A 19,747-nucleotide genomic window follows, 5' to 3' on the forward strand; every position below is an offset into this window, starting at 1 on the left:
GACTGGCAACACTTGTGGAGAGAAAATAGAATTAACTTTCAGGTGGATGACCTATTGCCAGACAATAGTTTGTCTGTATGAAATGTTGGATGGATTTCACCTATCTGCTGGAGAGCTGCTGAGAGATCAGGCTGCTGAACTATCTACCTATGAGAGAGCACTGAGGCCAATGGCAGGCCATCCCCTGTAAGGATGGCAGAAGTCACACCTCGTGGGAGCTGCCAGTCAGTCAATCAGAAGCCAACAGCTCATGCTCAGCTGCAACACAGAGGAGACTGTGGTTAATGCTGGAAGGATGCTGTGCCCTCAGCCAGGAGTTCCAGGATCATGCAGAACACAGGCCGTGGTTAAGTGACAAAAACAGATCATGCTGGAGTTTGGAACAGGAGTCATACCAAACCCAAAACATTAACGGTTTCTCTCTTGACAGATTTTGCCAGAGGTGCTGAGTTTTTCCAGCACTTTCTGGTTTTATTGCAGATTTCCAGCATCCACAGCGTATTGTTTTTAAGATAATTATGTAATGTTGAGTTGGGGATTTCACAGATTAAGGAGGCATTGGAGCAAGAGGGTCAGAAACCTGGGAAGGGGGTTGGCTCACGACAGAATGCCCACATTCTCAATGTCCTTGATCAGGCATTGAATGCCTTTGATTACGGAACACCCCACCCTTTACCAAAGTGACTATTCTTAACCATTATTGACCATTTAAGGACTTCAATCAATCAGCAGCAGATCGGATAGGTTGACCATAGGCCTCCTGCCTGGATCTGAATTCTGGGGAAGTTGGGCAGGCTACAGGGTTCAGGTATGACTTCTCACCACCTAATTAAATGTTGTTTCTGCTCCAGATGGTGATTAAAGATGATTCTGTTTGGTGACTCCACCAATGCTGCCAGACCCCCGTGAAGGGTTTTCCCACACTAAATCTTGATGCTCACGTTTCAACAGCTAGTGCCACCACCAAACGAAATAATCCCATTGAAATGTGCCATTCCTCTTTTACAATGGTTTTCCAGATACAATATTTCTTCTGTGTGTTATGTTAGTAAATGAGTGAATGCACCAATTTAATTTCTATAGCACCAGGAAAGATGCTGCCATAGATAACTAGGGACCTTTTTGCTGGGGAGATTGCACCTCCAGCTATCTCCACTTGGTCCAATGAACAAAGTTGCCTATCCCTCTATAAAATCAAGCATTGAGATGCAAGATGGGCCCAGCAGGCCTGCTATTTAAAGAGTGAAACTCCTAACTTGATTTTGAAAAACATCTGCTTTTGCAAAATGCCTGGAGGTAATCGGTTGTGCCTACAGAGGTGGGGCCTTGGATATGGCAGGGCATGGTTACTGCATCCCACAGGAAGGGCAGAGGTCTTGGTGAACTGTACATGTAAATGCTTCAGAACAGACTGCCTCTATCACCTCTCAAAACAAGGGCAGCAGATGCATGGGAACTCCTCCAACTACAATAAACCCCAGCCCCCATACTAACTTGAAACTATACTGATGTTCCTTCATTATCACTGGGTAAAAACCCTTAAACTCCCTTCCCAATAGCATTGCAAATTTATCCCATGAACTGCACCAGTTCAAGAAGGCTGCTCACCACCACCTTCTTAAGAGCATTTAGGGACATGCACTGAATCCTGGGCTTTCCAATGACAGTCACATCCCGAGAATAAATAACACAAAATGTTGGAGCACTTATGAAGGTAATGGCAGTAGATTTTCTGAATCTGCAGTATGACTGGGATATGAATGAGGTGCTACAGAGAGATGAAGCTGCGTGCATTGCCTTCTGTCAAGTTGGAGTCACACAGAGTCATAGAGATGTAAAACACAAAGCAGACCCTTCAGTCCAACACGTCCATGCCGACGAGATATCCAAAATTAATCCAATCCCATTTGCCAGCATTTAGCCCATATCCCTCTAAACCCTTCCTATTCATGTACATATCCAGATGCCTTTTAAATGTTGTAATTGTACCAGCCTCCACCATTTCCTCTGGCAGTTCATTCCACACAGGCACCACCTTCTGTGTGAAAAAGTTGCCTCTCAGGTCCCTTTTAAATCTTGCCCCTCGCACCTTAAACCTCTAGCTTTGGACTCCCCAACTCTGGGAAAAAGACTTTGTCTATGGGCCCTACTATCGCCCCTCAATTTTATAAACCTCTATAAGGTCACCCCTCAGCCTCCGATGCTCCAGGCAAAGTGGCCCCAGCCTATTCAGCCTCTCCCTATAGTTCAAACCCTCCAACATCTCCATGCTTTTGGACAATGATGGGAGTCTGTCTGTCAGGCAGTGCACCCAACATCCTGATGTGCTTACCCATCATAGTTCTCCCATATCTCACGGTACACATGACAATAAAATCAATCAACTGATTTCTCTGTAGCAGAATTCCTCTGCAAGTTTACTTTCTGGTGAGCTTACATACAAACCAACATTCCTGCTTGGTCTGGCTGGAAACCATTTTGTCTGTGGTGACTCCCCGCTTACTGATCCAACTTTATCCTAACCTCAAATTATGTCACTATCTGAGTTGTTGATGAGCATCAGATTCAGCAATGTGGCCTCTTCATCGGTGCCTTGCTGTCACTCTCTCACCTTCTTGGGCTGACATGGCCAAGCAGATAGAAATTCTGACAAGGGGAACATGATGTGGGAGAAGGAAGATGAGGCGGAATCGCGGTCACATTACCCTCAGCCTGCCATCATATCAGATAAAAACATAGAAGAAACGAGCAGGAGGAGGCCATTCAGCTCTTTGAGGCTGCTCCACCACTCATCATGATCATGGTTGATTGTCCAACTCAATAACCTAATCCTGCTTTCTCCCAATAACCTTTGATCCCAATCATCCCAAGTGCTATATCTAGCTGCCTCTTGAATACATTCAAAGTTTTAGCATCAACTACTTCCTCTGGAATGAATTCCACAGGCTCACCCCTCTCTGGGTGAAGAAATGTCTCCTCATCTCTGATTACAAGCTGGAAGTTGAGAAGGAAGGAACATATCATTATTCCTAACGTTCTCAGTGACACTGCAAGCCATGGGCTTGTTTGTAATTTATGAGAGTAATTCCCTTTAAGATTCAAGAGATGAACAGGCCTTTGTTCCCCACTGATTCTAACTGTGATTTTTTAATAAAAGTTATCTTGTCTTGCAAGATAGAGTGAAGCATGTCAGTAATTGATGGTATTCTTGGCGTGATGTTTGGGTGACAAACTAAATAGCTGGAGGTATCTGGAAACAGTTAGACAGTGAGATGTGAGTGTGAGAATCAGTGGGGTGTGGTAGTGGGATTGAGTAATGGCTGTTAGGTATGAGCGCTGTGCTTGGGAGTGCTGGTAGATAAGTGCTGCTGGTGTGGTACATCGAGCAATGTGAGAATTTAGCAATTTGGTGGATAAATGCCATGTGAAGACCACATTCAATCACCATGATAACCCTTTTGAAACTGTTAAACTTCTTGTCGCACTGCTGTCATATCTTCAGGATCAGATGCTGTGAAATATTCTCCCTGGACACCTGCTCCCAATCCCTTCTAAGGTGATTCTTGTGAGATATTCCTTGAGGGATGTGGCGACTCTCCTTCTGTCCCAATCTACCACTAGAAACTCCAGCATCTACTAACACTACCCTGAAGGCCCCATCTTCCAAATTTAAATGTTACTCCATTCAACTTCCTTTTAATTAGGTGGTATAATGCTAAGCTTTCAAGTGACTTTATGGATTTACTAGCTGAAAATCACTGACTGGAGTTTTACGAAACTGAACAAAAAAAACTTAGAACAGCAAGTTATTAAGATGACAAAAAATTTACATGATACTTTACAATGCATTAAATGTAATCACCTCAGATTGTGAATTCTAGTGGAGAAAAGAGTTCACCCAGCCATAATCTAACCAAATTGAAACCATGGACTTGAAATACACAAGCCTTAACCATCTTTAAGTAATTAATCAGTTGGCAATTTACGAAAGGTTTCCACCGGGTGCTCTGGTTTCCTTTCACATTCCAATGATGTGCAAGTTATGTGGATTGGCCATGCTAAATTGTCTGTAATGTCCAGGGTTATGTAGGCAAGGTGGATTAGCCATGGTAAAAACAGAGTTACAGGGATACGCTAGAGGCTGAGCTTGGTGGGATGCTCTTCAGAGGGTCAGTGCAGAATTGATTGGCTGAATGGCTTCTTTTCACACTGTAGGAATTCAATTATATTCTATTCTAAGTTGCTTTTCTCTGTAACACAAGGTAGAATCAGAAGAAATGCAAAGGGAGCAGGACTCCTGAATGAGCTTCTCACTCTCCCTCTCTTCATCCAATACAGGTTGAGCCCTGTCCGCTGTTCAGCCATCCACAGGTTGTACAGAGTATTTTAGAAATTCAACTCAACAATTGCCTACTGTGTAAGAATAGAGGGATTATTAGCAAACATCCTTGAATTGTTCAAAATGCTGAAATCAGAGGGACTGTTGAGCTCAGTCTGAAAACTAGCCAAGTTATCAATCTACAAGGCTGAATATGTTTAACTTTTAGAATCTCAAAATATTGCTTTATCTGTCTTTGCACTCTGCAACCTGTACTGTGCTTCTGTGAGAGCTGGAGTATTCTTACTATTCTATCTAGATTGGGTTCAGCACAATAAATGTAATTTATTATTTTAATTTTGTTTTAGAAAAAGCTGTCTGCATGCACCTTTTACAGGCACAGCTCATAAACAGTTAAACATTCACTGAATTGACACAAACAACTTTTAACAAACCTCATTCGGGTCAAATGAGGAGTGGGAAAAAAAAAGGAGGAATCCTCACCCGATCATTAAAAGTAGATCAAACTGCCTTTAAGAGTAGGGAATCAGGTGAACCGCATGCTAACAGCATAATATGGTTCGGCTCCTAAAACACTGAGCCAGCAGGCCACAAGTCACATACTTGGCCCTATGCTGCCATCATGGTAATGAGGTGTCTCAAGTTGCAACGTAGCCCTTGCAGGCAAATTATGATTGGGACTCAGATTTGAAATTCAGTGGAAGTCAACTTCTGGCCTTATTTCATCTTTTGATATGAAATAACAATTTCTACCATTGGTAAGATGAAACAAATCACTTTGAACTTCTCTAGTGTGCAATTTTATTTAAATATATATTTATCTTTATATTCAACTTAGAATTATTTCTGTTTATTTATCCCTCACTCCCACACATTATCCTCAAACCATCAAAAAAGATGGACAGGTTAGACACTCCACTTTACTACCAACACAATTCAGTCGATAGATAGAGATTCTCAGCAAAATGTCTTAATGGTTCTTTCTATATGTTTAATTTAATATAAAATAATAGAAACAAACAATTCTACTAAAAATAGGATCGTATAGACTATATATATATATTAGCCAGCAACTGTACGCTCAAGCTAAAAAGTAACAAAATGAAAGCCCAAAACAGCAAGTCTGTTTTTATCATTCTGTAACTGTAACCAAGCCAGAATTTCATAACAAAAGTGCTAGATTTATACTGCTATATAGCTACCAAGGGGATTACAAATAGAGATCATAGCAGAAGCATCTATAAAACAGTCTTCATCAATTCTAGATCTTAAAAATTGTTGTGTTGCCATGCAATATGCTTTTCACTGTAAATGGTACAGTTATTCCATGTGAGATGTTGCAACTCTGTGCATAACTGTGTGTAATTTATCAAATTAACACTTAATCGACACAGAAGTCATTAAAATCACATTTTCTTACTGCACACTAACAATAGTGACATGAATTGCGGTCTGGCTTGTACAGACATGATGGCATGTTTAATGAACACCCACAATAGTGCCCTTCAGTTCACATAGATTGCTTTGCTTCTGGGTGTACTATTGGATCTTGCTGTGGGTGCTGGTATAGGTTGTCATCAGTCTTGAAGATAATATTGTCAAAAGCATGTGATCTATTAAAAAGCAATTTGTGGCTGAGTACTGAGTGGGCAGATGACCCAGAAAGATGGGCAATGTTGCAATGATTCATACAATCTCATAAAAGGAATATGTAAAAAGAGACTAAATACACCTCAAACACACCCATAGTACAAAACTGCTGTACTATAATAGATTATGCAGGAAGATGGTTACAATAAACAACTCTAAGACAAAGTACAAAAGCCATAGGAAAATAATAAAACATTTAAGTTGGAGAGCTAACATATTGTAAATCATCTTAATTATCGAATAACATATCAAGGATTGACTGCATATCCTTTGCCATTGCTTTATGTTATAATGTTAGCTTTTCATAGTAATAATTAACAATAAAAAAGACATATAATAATTCTTAATACACTGTCACATTTAATAACATACTTAATATGCAAATCTTCTAACCACAGTCCCTTAAAACTAGTCCAAAATCCATTCCTGTTGCAAATTCTACTGAATGCCAATAGCAATATTACAGATCCATCTGCCAGATCATTGTGTCTATGGGCACATTATCTTTCTCATAAATCTTTCTACCTGACAGCAATAACAGCATTCAGGGAGCCTTGTGAACAACTAACAGAAGGGATCGTGTTTAACATGCTTTTAATACAATGTTTCATCACCTGATCAAAATCCCTCTGCTCTCTTATTCACAATAATCTCTTCCCCACTCTGAAAACAGATAAAATCTAAAATCACATTTATGAAGTGCGTTATTTAAAGAATAGAGTGCATGCTTTGCATTCTCATTTTACAATATTCAAACATTATCGCAGTTCCAACAATTTTGCTTCATGTTTGTAAGCTGCAGAGTACACTAAAATTAATCACTATGTTTGCTCAGTCCCTCACCAGCAAAGCTCCAAGAGGAAATGTCCAGTAAACTGTGTCAGATATTAAAATTTCTGAAAAATGTCTGAAATGATCGACATGTGGCAGCATTTCTTTACATAGAAATTACAGCATGAAGACAGGCCATTCAGCCCAGCAAATCCTTGCTGGTGTCTATGATTAACTCAAGCCCCCTCCCACCCCTCTTCATCTATCCCCATCAATATAATGGTCTGTTCCTATCTCACTTATCTGTTTATTCAGCTTCTCTTTCTTGCTAGCTGCCCCAAAGTCTCCTTTCGGTAGAGGATTTTAACTTCAGGTGAAGACAATTTCCTGAATTTTGGACTACGCTTAGACTTTATTTTCTTTAAATTGTCACCCTTTCGTCTCTCCCAGAAGTGGAAACATCCTTTCATCACCTGCACTATCAAACCTATTACAATCTTAAACTCCTTTAGCAGGTTACCTCTCAGCTTTCTGTTTCTGTTAAAATTTTCCTGATTAGTATTACATCTCTCTTCTAGTCGATCTTTGTTGCACCTTCCCCAGTGGCTCTGTATCTTGTCAAAAAAATGGAGAGTAGACTGTGTCCAGTGCTCTGAGTGTGGTTCTGTTCAAGGTTCTATGCAAGTCCAAAATACCTTTACTGCTTTTTAATTATATCCCTCCAGAAATGAATTCCATAGGGTGGAATTTTTCCAAGCTTTGAGCAGTGTTAGAATGACAATAACATTAGGAAAATACAGGAAGAATCAAAAAAAAAGTCCAGAAGGAAAGGAAACATTTTCTGATTTTTCCTTTAATTATTAAACAGCAAGTTCTGAATCTAGATGAAGAGTGATGACTGCCTTATTTTGATGAATTTGCATTTCATTAATAGCTGATCTCACCTCAATTTGATGCAGCTTTCCATTTTACCCTCCTTCTCAAGGGTGGTTCTGTCAGTGCTTCCCACTTTCTTTTCCAAACCTGCAGACAACCCCACTGTCACCACCACTTTCCTACATGTCACATGGGCACGGTCCTCTTCCAGCCATTAACTATGAATGTCAGCATCGCCAATGCCGCAGCCTCACCACATCAAGGCTGCTTGCAGAATGACTCACAACACTGCAGCCCGGCAGGACTTCACTTTCGAGTTTGTGGAAACTCCTCCTCCAATGAGTTGTTTAATTGTCCACCACTATTCATAACTGAATGTGGCAGAACTGCAGAGCTCAGATGTGACCCGTTGGTTGTGGATTCGCTTAACTCTGTCTACTAGTTGCTGCTTATGCTGTTTGTCACACAACTGGTCTTGTTTGGTAGCTTCAGGAGGTTGAACATCATCTTCAGGTGTGCCTGGTGCTGCTCCTGACATGCCCTCCTTCACTCTCCATTGAACCATCATTGATCCCCTGGCTTGACAGTAATAGTTAAGTGGGGGATATGCCAGGTCATGAGGTTGCAGATTGTGCTGGAGTACAATTCTGTTGTTGCTGATGGCCCACAGTGCCTTGAGTTGCTATATTTGTTTGAAGTCTGTTCCATTTGATGCAATGATAGTACCACATAACACAACGTAAAGTATTATCAATGTGAAGGTGGAACTTTGTCTTCACAAGGGCTGTGCGGTGGTCACTCCTACTGATACTGTCTTGGACAGACACATCTGCAGCTGGCAGATTGGTAAGAATGAGGTCAAGTATGTTTTCTCTCTGCCGCAGACGCAGTCTTTTGGACTTGGAAAGCTCGATCGCAAGTAGTGTCGTTGAGCCACTCTTGGTCATGGACATTGAAGTTTTTAACCTCTGCCAGTGCTTCCTCCAAGTGGCGTTCAACATGGAAGAATACTGATTCCTCTAGTATATCATTATGAGCAAGAGGTTACCTTATATTCTGGAGTAGATTTGTAGCTCAGGTTGTGGAAGCTGTGGTTGGCTTGCTCGCTGAGCTGGTTCATTAGTTTGCAGACGTTTCATTATCCTGCTCGGTAACAGCATCAGTGCAGCATCCGATGAAGCATTGTTGTATTTTCCTGCTTCCTATTTAAACTCTGGGGTTTGTTGGAGTTGATTACCTCATTTCCGGCTTTTCTTTGCAGTAGTGTCTATATAAGGTCTAATTCGATGTGTTCATTGATAGTCTTCTTGGTGAAGAACCAAGCTTCCAGGAATTTCCTCTGCCTGTCTCTGCTTGGCTTGTCCTAGGATCCTGGCGTTGTCCCAATCAAACTGGTGGTCCTCCTTGGCTGTATGTATGGAGATGAGTGAGTATTGGTCATGTGTTTTTGGTGCTAGCTGATGTTCGTGTATTCTTACAGCCAGTTTTCTTCCTGTTTGTCCAATATAATGCCTGTCACAGTCGTTGCATGGAATCTTGTATATTACATTGGTTCTGTCTATAGTGGGCAAGGGTTCTTGTTAGCAGTTGGCGTAGGATTGATGTAGGTTTGTGTGCCACTATGATGCCCAGTGGCCATAGGAGTCTTGTGGTCAGTTCAGATATGTTTTTGATGTACAGTAACGTGACAAGTGTGTCGGGCCATACTGTATCTTCCTGTTGTTGTTTATGTGACGGACAGCTGGATCCGATGATTGCCGGTCACAATCAGCACTTCATCGGAGGCTGCACTGATGATTTTACCCAAAAGGGTAATGAAACGCCTGCAAACTAATGAACCAGCTCAGCGAGCAAACCAACCACAGGAGGTTATCTTGCCCATGTTTGACCTGTTCCGATGAGACATCATAGGGTCTGGACTGCTAGGGCGATTCCCTCTTGACTATATACCATTGTGAGGTGATTCATTTTGGAAGGACAAATTTGAAAGCAGAATACAGGGTTAACGGAAAGATTCTTGGCAGTTTGGAGGAGCAGAGGGTTCTTGGGGTTCATGTTCACAGTTCCCTGAAAGCTGCTACCCAGGTGGATAGAGTTGTTAAGAAGGCGTATGGTGTGTTAGCTTTCATTAATAGAGGGATTGAGTTCAAGAGCCATGAAGTTATGCTCCAGCTATACAAAAGCCTGGTTCGGCCACATCTGGAGTATTGTGTCCAGTTCTGGTCGCCTCATTACAGGAAAGATGTGGAAGCGTTGGAAAAGGTGTAGAGGAGATTTACCAGGATGTTGCCTTGAATGGAGGGAAGGTCTTACAAGGAAAGGTTGAGAGAGCTAGGGCTTTTCTCTTTAGAACGACGAAGGATGAGAGGTGACTTGATAGAGGTGTACAAAATGATCAGAGGTATAGATAGAGTAGACAGCCAGAGACTTTTTCCTAGGGTGGAGGTAGCTATTACGAGGGGATACAGTTTTAAAGTGAGTGGAGGTAGATATCGGGGAGACGTCAGAGGTAGGTTCTTTAATCAGAGAGTGGTCAGGACGTGGAATGCATTGCCGGAGAGGGTAGTGGAGTCGGCCTCATTCGGGGCATTTAAGCAGCTATTAGATAGACATATGGATGATAGTGTAAAGTAGGGGTGGACGTTAGATAGACCTTAGGTTTAGGGTAAAAGTGCGGCACAACATCGTGGGCCGAGGACCTGTATTGTGCTATACTGTTCTATGTTCTATGCTCTGCTGCCCAGGACATACACAGGTTGGTGACTTTGCAGGGTCACTGTTTTTGCTGATGTCAATGCCAGGTTGTCGGTCAGGGTCTTTCCTGGAGGTTGATACAATGAAATGGTTTGCTCAGCCATTTTGGAGCACAATTAAGAGACAGCAACATTGTTCTGGTGTCATATGTCGGCCAGAAAGATAAGGATGGTAGTTTCCTCCTGGATAGGTTTTTAATGGCAATCAGCACTGGTTTTGTGGTCATCATTTTAATTGGAGTTTTTTATTGGATTTGAACCAAGGTTCCCAGTACATTATCTGAGTGTCAGGATTAGTAGTCTAGGGCAACACCACCTGCCCATTGTCTCCCTGGGGATTAAATTGGAAATTGCTTTTTCAAACCATCGGCAGTGGCATAAATTTACTAATTGAGGAAAGGGTGCCATTTATTAAGGCTATGAACAGCATAATTCATCCCATAAACTGCGAAAATCCAGGGAATCATCAAGTTTGGTTGCTAAATGCCACAACCCACCATTTTAGCTGCAAAAGACAGAAGCTGTGGAAAGACTGATATAATCTATTCTGGCTGCAAAACACAGGAAAACCCTCCAGCAACAAAGAGGAGAAGACTGCTACTACTGTAAAATAAAAACCTTTTAGGCAAGAAATATAAATAATCACATTGAGAATACATGACATCAGAAATCATATTGCCAGGAAGATTTGATTTGAGAGATGGGTCAAATAGAATAGAACGATATATCTTAGATAAAACAGTTCTCAGGGTACAGAACAGCTTCAAATTATATCCTTAATCAGAAGCTCAACAAATAAAAGTATTTTTACATACTTTTGGGAATATAGCTGATGTCATTATATTCACCAAGGTGTAAGGGAAGAAACTGATGCTGCTGAAGAGCAACTGAAAACGTTTGGCCATTACTTTAATCTTAAAAAATAAAATTGTTAAAACTGCAGAATTTAACAGAAGAGTTCAGCAGACATGGGAATCCATGGATGATTTCATTAATGAACTCTACAGATTAATGGGACAATGCAACTTTGGTGATTTAAAACCAGAATTCAAAAGAGACAGTTTTTTTGTGGGAATTGCTGATTAATCAGATTTATTACAATCAAAAGAATATTTAATTCTTGAGAAAACCACTCAGATAGTGAATGGAACAGATGTCCACAATCAACACAGACCAATTCTGAAAGGAGAGGATCAATCTTGGCTTGGCACAGGCAATCAACAGAATCCATTCAGTTCTTAAAGAACAAAACCACAAATGACACATGAGAAACCAGATTAGCGAGTAAGACAGGCAACAGATACTAAAAAACCTTTTCAGTGCTATGCAGCTAAGAAACTTCACAAACGCGGACAGTGCCCAGATAGTAAAAGTGAATGCTTTGTCACTCAAATGGGTCATTTTCAGAAAATTTTCCAAAGAAGAACATACAAGCAAGCAAGATGTTAAATACTTACTCACTAAAAAGAGGTTAATAAGAAAGAACAGTTTAAAACAGAAGAAAAAAAACTTTCCTATGGGAAATAACCAATTGTATCAATCACCACCTTGGTATAACTTGCTGGGGACAAATGGGCTTGTTGGGCTGAATGGCCTGTTTCCACACTGTAGGGATTCAATGATCCTATATGATCTAGGACATCTGATAAATTTCAACTTAGGTACTGGGATAGTGAGCCATGGCTGAAAAAAACACCATCTTCTGCCAATAACAATGCAGCAACATGGTTGCCACAGTGGCTCAGTGGTTAACACTGCTGCCTCACAGCGCCAGGAACCCAGGTTCAATTCCAGCCTGGGTGACTGTCTGTGTGGAGCTTACACATTCTCCCTATGTCTGCATGGGTTTCCACTGAGTCCTCTGGTTTCCTCTCGGTCCAAAGATGTGCGGGTTAGGTGGATTCACTGTACCAAATTGCCCTGTAGTATCCAGGGATGTGTAAGCTAGGAAGATTAGCAATGGAAAATGCAGGGTGATGGGGATAGTGTGGGGAGAAGTGTCTGGATGGGACGCTGTGTGGAGGATCAGTTCAGAAATGTTAAGCCAAATGGTCTCTTCCTGCACTGTAGGATTCAATGGTCTGGAAGGCATAGCATTTAAGGTTAATGGTATGTTACAAGCAACTCTCTGCTATAAGAAAACCAAGTAGTATAAAACCTATATGCATTTCACAATCAAGGATTCGCCCTCTTGAGTAGAAAACTATGCCTTGGTGAGTAGCCAGAGAACATTGTTCCAGTACGGAGAACAATTTTAGTGTCCACTAAGATCTGGCAAGGTGAGTGCAAAGTGACACAGTGGACATTCCTTTAACTCAACACCAGAATACACCTGAGCAGAACAGACTGATTGAAAGTGAATCTCCTCAACAGTGCCAGATAAAGTAGCCACCAACCCTCAAGACATGAATGTATGTAAGCTGGTGGCATCACTGATGGTGACAGTGGGCTGAATCTTACATTTTTTGCCTAAGCCTAAGTCGCATCAAGGTTTTTGGAGGGCTTTTCACATCAAGGCCTAGAGAGTTTTCACCTCCTTTCTAACAAAATTCAAATCATTAACTGTCAAACACAATCCTATGGCCACCTGTCATACCTGATTTCTGCCACATCTTACCAAACATCATTCCTAGGACCAACTCGCCACTCACTGGATATCCCAGAATTTATTGACATCCCCTGCACCCACGCCATTTGTGCATCCTGACAAGCGTGGTCAGTCCAGAGCTGTACGGTACAGCTGCTGACATTTGCCCCGAACATGGCTAAAGGAGGAAACTGGCGCCCCACTTTGTGGGCATGGTCCTCAAGGTGCTACTGGATGGTGCAGTGCACAGATAGGAATTCCTCATTCTGAGGAGCAAAATTGGAAGCCAAAATAGCACACTACACCAGCCTGAATGAACAATGGAAGCCACAATAGCACACTACACCGTTCTGAATGAACAATGGAAGTTGCAATACCACAGTATGTCAGTCTGCACTGACGTTGACGCCTGTGTTAAAGCATGCTCAGCCAACAGGAGAAATGCACAGCATAAAGGTAGAAAGTCAAAGTCATCCTCCACTCTGCTACAGTAATTTCAATCTCCACCATCATTTTACTGAAAACTACACAAGTTCTATAAGAATACAAGAAATAACAGCAGTAGACCATCTGGCCAGTTAAGCCTGCTCTGCCATTCAATAACGTCATGGCTGATCTTTTTATGGACTGAGCTCCACTTACCAACGTGCTCACCAAAATCCTTAATTCATTTACTGTTCAAAAATGTATCTTTGCCTTAAAAACATGCAACGACGTAGCCTCACCTGCTTCACTGGGCAGGGAATTCCACAGATTCACTACCCTTCGGGTGAAGAAGTTCCTCCTCAACTCAGGTCTAAATCTGCTCCCCCTTATTTTGAGGCCATGCCTCCTTGCTCTAGTTTCACCTGCCAATGGAAACAATCTCCCTGCTTCTATCTTGTCTATTCCCTTCATAATTTTACATGTTCCTACAGGACTCCTCCTCATTCTTCTAAATCCCAATGAATATAGTCCAAGTCTACTCAATCCCTTCTCATAAGCCAACCCTCTCAACACTGGAATCAACCAAGTCAACATCCTCTGCATCTCCTCCAGTGCCAGTACATCCTTTCTCAAGTAAGGAGAACAAAACTGCATGCAGTACTCCAAGTATGGCCTCACCAGCACCCTATACAGTTGCAGCATAACATCCCTATTTTTAAACTCCATTCCTCCAGCAATGAAGGACAATATTCCATTTACCTTCTTAATTACCTGCCATACCTGCAAACTAACTTCTTGTGATTCACACACAAGGACACCCAGGTCCCTCTGCACAGCACATCTGGCAGCACAGTGGTTAGCACTGCTGCCTCACAGCGCCGGGAACTGGGTTCGATTCCAGTCTCAGGCAACTGTCTGTGTGGAGTTTGCACATTCTCCCCGTGTCTGCGTGGGTTTCCTCTGGGTGCTCCGGGTTTCCTCCCACAGTCCAAAGATGTGCAGGTTAGGTGGCTTGGCTGTGCTAAATTGCCCATTGTGTCTAAGGTGGGAAATGTGGGCATAGGGTGGGGGGGGCTCTCTGGGTGGGATGCTCTTTGGAGAGTCAGTGTGGAGTCGATGGGCCAAATGGCCTGCTTCAACACTGTAGGGATTTTGTGATGATAATGATCTCTGCTACTGCACCCACCTCCTACCAAGGCTTATGCTCTACCATTTTCACTACTGCCTGTAACATCTTCCGTCACTCACTCTGCTTCACCCTGACCCCTAACAACACCAACCCTGCATGCCCTCTGCATTGCCTACTCAATCCATCAGGCATCCCCCCCATATGCACCACACTAGCTGTTCTGCCACATACGTTTGTCTTCCAGTGCATCCAAGCGAGCTTTTTGTGCCAGTATGTAGATAGTCTTACCAGAGATGGGGCAGTGCTATAATTAATCCTAGGGAATGATGCCTGTCGAGCAGTTGAGGTTTCAGTGGGCATGTATTTTGGAAATAGTGACCATAATCCAATAAGTTTCAATGTCATTGTGGAAAGAGATAAGGACAGCGCAGAAGTTGTGTCTAAATTGCGGGAAAGCTGATTTTGATATTATTACATAGGATCTGGCAGACAAAGACAAGGAGCAGCTACTTGCTGGTAAGTCTACATTTGGAAAGAGAGGTTCTTTTAAAAGAGATATAGTGAGAATTCAGGGCCAGTGGCTCGTTTAAGAGTGAAGGGCAAAGACAGCAAGTCCAGAGAACCCTGGATGTTAAGGGATTTCCAGAGTTTGATAAAGGAAAAGCAAGCATACGTCAGGTACAGCGCATTAAAAACAGGGGAAGCCCTTCAAAAGTATAGAGAGTGGAGGGGGGTGCTTACAAAGGAAATAAGGACAGGCCATGATATATCTTTGGCAGATAGGATCAAGGAAAACCCCAGGGATTTCTGTAAGTATATTAAGAGAGAGCGGGTGATGAGGGAAAGAATGAGATTTAATGGAGACCAATGAGGCAACCTGTGCGCAGGTCCAGTGGACGTGCGTGAGGGTCTGAAATGAAAACTTCTCGTCTATTCACAAAGGAGAAAGATATTGTAGCCAGGGATATCTGTTGGGATGGTTCTAGAACATGTTAATATTAATAAGGAGGAGGTATTCAATGTTTTAGCGGATAGTAAGGTGCATCAATCCCCAGGGCCTCAGAGATACTAAGAACTGCAGATGCTGGTCCTGACCCGAAACGTCAACTTTCCAGCTCCTCTCATGCTACCTGGCCCGCTGTGTTCCTCTAGCTCCACATTGTAATCCCTAGAGCCTGATGAGATGTATCCCAGGCTGGTAGGGGAGGCAATGGAAGAGATTGCTGGGGCCCTGGCAGACATATTTAATACTTCACTGGCCACAGGTAAAGTGCCAGATGACTAGAGGATAACTAATGTGATTTCTTTGTTCAAGAAGGGCAGCAGGGGCAGGCCAGGTAATTACAGACCAGTTAGTCTGATGTCATGGTAGGGAAATTATTGGAAAAAACTCTTAACAACAGGATTAATCAACACTTGGAAAGGCAGGGATTGATCAGAGATAGGCAGCACAGATTTGTTAGAGGGAGATCCTGTCTGACTAATTTAATTGAGGTTTTGAAAAGGTGACTAAATATATTGATGAAGGTGGTGCAGTTGATGTAAGGCCTTTGACAAGGTCCTACATGGAAGACTGGTCAAAAAGGTAACAGTCCATGAGATCCAAGGCAAGTTGGCAAATGGGATCCAAAATTGGCTTACATTTGGGAGGCAAAGGGTGATGGTGGAGGGTTGTTTTAGCAATTGGAAGCCTGTGACCAGTGGTGTACCACAAGGATCAGTGCTGGGACCCTTGCAGTTTGCTATGGACATTAACGACTTGGATGTAAATGTAGAAGGTTTGTAAATGACACGAAAATTGGGGGTGCTGTTGTCAGTGGGGAGGATGGTCGAAGGCTACAGTCTGATATTGATTAGTTAGTAAGGTGGGCAGAGCAATGGCAAATGGAATCTAATCCTGGTAAGTGTAAGGTAATGCATTTAGGGAGGCCTAATAAGGGAAAGATAAACACAATGGATAGTAGGTCCCAAAGGAGTACTGAGGAACAAAAGAACTTTGGTGTACAAGTCCATAGAATCCTGAAGGTGTCAGCACAGGTAGACAGGGTAGCTTGCCTTCATTAGCGGAGGTATAGAATACAGGAGCAAGGAAGTGTTGTTACAACTTTATAAAACATTGGTTAGGCCACAGATGGAATACTGTGTGCAGCTCTGGTCAGCACACTCTCAGAAGGATGTGACTTCACTGGAGAGGTACAGAGGAGATTCACCAGGATGTTCTCTGGCATGCAAAGTCTCAGTCATGAGGTGAGCTTTGATAGACTGGGTTTGTTTTCTTTGGAGCAGAGGAGGGCGAAGAGGGAATCTGATTGAAGTGTACAAAATTATGAGAGGCATAGACAGAGTTCATTGTGAGAATCTTTTCCCCATGACATATGTGTCCAAGACCAGAGTGCAAAAGTTTAAGGTAAGGAGCAAGTGGTTTAGGGGGGATCTGAGAAAAGTTTTTTCACCCAGAGGATGGCGTATATATGGAACGTGCTGCCTAAGAGGGTGGAATAACCCTAATGGCACATCTCTGATAGTCTCTTAACATTTCAGAAGGATATAGATGAGTGCTTAAAATGTGAGGAAATAGTAAGTTATGGACTAAGTGCATGTAAATGGGATTAGTGTAGTTTGGTGTTTGTTGTTCAGCATAGACAGCGTGGGTGAAGGGGCCTGTTTCTATGCTGTATGTCTGTATGATTTTATTCCTTTCACTGATTGCAACAGGCAAAGCACTGAGGCGAGGACCATGAGTCTGACCATCCTGAGCCAGGCCTGGTCTAGTACTGGGGGCTGTCTGTGACCTACTGTGTCAGGAACCCCTGAACGAAGGCTGACTGACAACAATGGCCAGTTTCCTTGTTTTGTGTCTGCACTCAACAGTAAAGGTAATACAATAAGGCAAACAGCAGTGATGTTAGCATGGTTTCTCTAGATGAGGATGCAAAGTGCAAAAAGGCGAGACAGGGCAAGTTATAGATGCACTGCGACTGGTCTAGTCCATGAGTTGTGCACATCTACCTGACCGTATGAGATCCTTTCTGCAGCACGAGAATGATAATTGCCTAATACAAATGTTGAAGGGCAGAAACGATCCGCAAGTGTATTAGAGCTGGGCCATGAAGATTAATACAGGCTAGCACATATCAGAGGCCAATGTCTGTGGATGTGCAGTGCAAAAGACTGGTGCCTGTGGAGCTCCTCCTGAGATGTTGGTGCACAGTTTCTAATATGGAGATCATTCCGAGGATCATTTTGGTTTCCTCGTCAAGTTTTCCTGGTGTTGAGCTAGTTTGGTGAGTTTGGTAAAATGCGTCTCTCAATATTAATGTGTCGAGTTGTGGCATTAACAAAGCATTTCACACATAACAATCATTTCACATCTTGCTGCAGCCTAGTGGAAGTCTTGCTATGCCACTTGTGAAAAGCATAAAACATGGAGCAAGATGATCTCAACGTCAAGATAGACGATGCTGCACACATCGCCCAATTCTGCCACATATCTCACCATTGCCCACATCAGTCAGACCCCTGTAAGGTTCCGCCCTTGTTAATTGCTGCTCCCAAAAGGAATTAATCATAAAGCATAAGAGTTGCCAGCTCACTTTCCACCCTCCCTGGAAACTCTGAATGCATCCTGAGGCATCAAGAACCAGAGACACTTTCAAATTCTTGAATTTCTGAGCAGCCAGCACCCAAACTCATGAAATACAGCCTCTATTCACGGATTCTGTTTTGTTACCAAGTTGCCTGCAACATGTCCATTGACTCAACATGTTCTGATCGTGGTCATGAGGTTACTATACTACATCACGATGGCCCTTTAGAAATCTGAATGCATTGTGTCTCACCATTTCCTTTATCAGACCCTTTCTTTGTTACTACTTCAACTCAACCAACAAGATTGGTTAAATATGATCTTTCCCTTTTAAAATCTGTGCTGATTATTCTTTATTACATTTAAGTTTGGCGAGGTCTTTCTGTTAGATTTGAGAGCATAGGACTATTACTTGTACTGCAGGCATTAAGTTAATTGGTCTGTAAATCCTTAAATACATTCTTTCCCCTGGTCTTTACTTTTTTTTATTTGAAAACAAAATGTGCAAAAACATACAATATCAGGGGAAAAGACACAAATGCTGCTGTCAGTAAATAGAAAATACTTGCAGGACTAATGGCAATATTAAAAAATGGGGTGGGGGAGAAAGAGTTAGAGAAATTTTTTTAATGGTTTCAGAATAAGGGCAGCATAGAAGAACTCACTTTTTATCCAGATATTGCAAAAGTACAAACATTTTAAAATATTCGCAATGAGATTTTAGAACCACATGACAGAGGTGATATTCCACCATAGTCAAAAACTATACACAGTGCAGCCCCACATTTCAGGCATGGTGAGATTTCCAGGCCTGAGCAAAACTGGAAAATTACTTTTGAAATATTAGCTTCAAGTTAAATTGAATTTGAAACAAATGCTGAAGTAAGCAAGAAATTCAACCTCAGCAGAAAATCTGAAACCTATGCCATTTAATATCTGGCCAGCATGTTGGCATTATTGAAGTGTTTGTCATCCTATTCATTGACAGAACAAGAAACCACTCAGTTTTCATACCTAGTTTCTGATAAACCTGCAGAGGCCCATTAAGACCAGGAATGTAAAATTCAGGCATAGATTTAAGGTAGGAGGCAGAAGGATTTGGAGGAGATGTGAGAAAAAAAAATTGTTCATCCAGAGGGTGGTAGGAATCTGGAACTCACCGCTGTAAGCATGGTAGGAAACCCTCATAACATTTAAGAATATTTAGATATGCACTTGCGATGACAAGGCATACAAAGCAAGAAGCCAAGTACCGGAAAATGGGATTAGCACAGTTTGGTGACCGGCACAGACTGAACGGGCTAAAGGGCCTTTTTCTGTGCTGTAGACATTTATGACCCAGTGTTTGAGGGACTACACTGTTTCCTAATCAAGCAACATCCTAGCTTTAAAATTCTCATTATAAATTCCTCCAATACCTTGTCTGAAATCTTTCCAATCCTATAGCCGCTGAGTTTTTTGCACTCATCCTAGCATCTCATGTATTCTCAATTATAATTGTTCCACCACTGGTAGCAATGTCTATTATCTAATCCCTCCCTAAAGCTCACTGCCTCTCTACTGTGCTTACTTCCTTAAAACAGTTGTTAAAACCAAGCACTATAACCAAGTAAAGTGGAGAGCTGGATGA

Source organism: Rhincodon typus, chromosome 2 (assembly GCF_021869965.1).
Source record: "Rhincodon typus isolate 14 chromosome 2, sRhiTyp1.1, whole genome shotgun sequence".
Lineage (NCBI taxonomy): Eukaryota > Metazoa > Chordata > Chondrichthyes > Orectolobiformes > Rhincodontidae > Rhincodon > Rhincodon typus.